Below are 2150 nucleotides of genomic sequence, written 5' to 3'. Positions count from 1 at the left end.
TACACTACTTTTATTCTCATTGCTTAGTTTATTATTTTTTTATTTGTTTTACTTTATCTTACCGATTTCGCAAGTGTGTCCAATATATCCGGTTCCAGCACAGAGACATTCATACGTGGAGTAATCAGATGAAGTAATAATACAGACTCCATTATTGTTGCATGGATTTGGAAAACACGTATCATCTTAAAAAAATACACAAAATTTCTCAATAGTCTGTGACAGGTATATAGTGTATGATTATACAGCCTTAATCCGAAATATTTTTAACAGAATTGATACAAACACATTTAATGATGAGCTAATCACACTTAAAAATGCCTTTTCAACCAATGCCATTGGAATCGATGAGTTAGAAATTAGTACCTCATTAGAAAAGAAAATGTTTAGGAAAATTAATGTCAGCTAAGCAACAGGACCTGACTTGTTACAAGGGAATATTTTTAAATACTGTTGTAGAGAGTTAGATCCGGTCTTCTCATATCTTTACAGCTAGTCACTTAATTCATCTTGTATTCCCTCCCCCATTTATAAGTCTTCTATTATCATTCCTGTAAATAAAGAGGCAAAACCACAAGTACTTAATGAGTACAGGCCTGTTGTCCTGACACCTGTTGTCATTAAATGTTTCGAAAAAGTAGTTAAAATATCGTAATTAAAGAAGTAAAAGATTATATTGTTCCACGGCAGTTTGCCTACTGTGCAAAGAAAGGTTTTGTGGATGCGATTGTGAGTTTCTTGCATCCCAATGAATTAACATAGATGAAAGTTAGTTGAAGTAAAACATACGTGAGGTTTCACCACAAAATGAGTCTCATGGTTAGAAATTCAAAAATTGAGTTTATATTATATTTGGGTAGATCACATTATAAGCTTTCATTTGGTCTTTGAATGTGCATCCCTACTCTAAGTAAATCCAGAGATGTGAGCATTTAAAGGTTAGGTGTATAAGAACCACGTTTTGAGAAAATCTATCTCAAAGATAAACTAACCTGTACAAATAATATGACTAGACTTACAGAATATGTGCGGAAAACACTGTTTTAGCAAGAAAATTCACTTACAAAGTATACAATAATAAAATATAAGTATCAAGTTATCCAAAAACATTAAAATCAAATTTTTGTAAAAATATTGACTTTGGCCTGTTTTCGTGAATATCTCAATATGATTTCACCAACGATGCATCTCATTTCGTGGTGAGACCTCACATATGTAAAAATACATACTGTATATAGATAATATTGGGACATCTTAGCTTTAATCACTAGAGAGCTCCAAAAATTTGTGGGCGTGTCTATATATATGCATTCGCCATTGAATTTTGATATTAATGAAAAAGCTCTTAACTAGCTTTAAATAGCATGTTTAATGTAGAAAACTAGTTATGTACTAAAATATTGTAGTTGATCACCATGAAATATTAGGGCTAGTTTGTTGTTGAATTTTAATGAGTAAAATAACGCAGCTCTGTTTTTTTTTTGTACGCTGCAAAGGTTTATTCGGCATTAACTACCGGTACTCTACTGAACATATTTACGATTGACTAACCTCAGGTTTCTCAGATGTTAAAGAACCTTTAGAGTGGCGTCAGCTCTTAATATTTGTGATACTTAATCAAGCAGAAAAGAAGCGTGTCAATTTAATGCATTTATTGATATATGGTATTGGGTAACATTTATACTCATAACTCCTTATTAACAGCATATATTTTGTTATTATTATTTATAAGTTTATTATTATTTATATATTTATTTAAGTGTAGACTAGTACAACCCTATCTTTTGGTGTAAAGACCAACGTAACGGCATGCTTAATTATGCTCCATGAAGTCAAAAGGTCACGAAGCAAATATTAAAATCGAAGTTATCCAAAATATATATTTATTTACTCTAAATCATTTGAAAAAATAGATAAATAACAACAATTTAATATATATTTATTATTATATAATATATTGTGTATTGTATAATTACTGTACCTATATAGAAAATATAATACACTGCATATGAAGTACTATAAAAAAAAATATTTAGTTTAAAATTAGCTATATTGAAGTATTATCAATTGTTATGTTAAAATACATAAATAACAATTTATCATATATTTAATATATATATATTTAATATATATATATATATATATATATA

This window comes from Anneissia japonica, unplaced genomic scaffold (genome assembly GCF_011630105.1).
Source record: "Anneissia japonica isolate Jap-2015-1 unplaced genomic scaffold, ASM1163010v1 scaffold483_len1788099_cov177, whole genome shotgun sequence".
NCBI classification, from domain to species: Eukaryota; Metazoa; Echinodermata; class Crinoidea; order Comatulida; family Comatulidae; genus Anneissia; species Anneissia japonica.
This window is presented reverse-complemented; position numbering follows the sequence as displayed.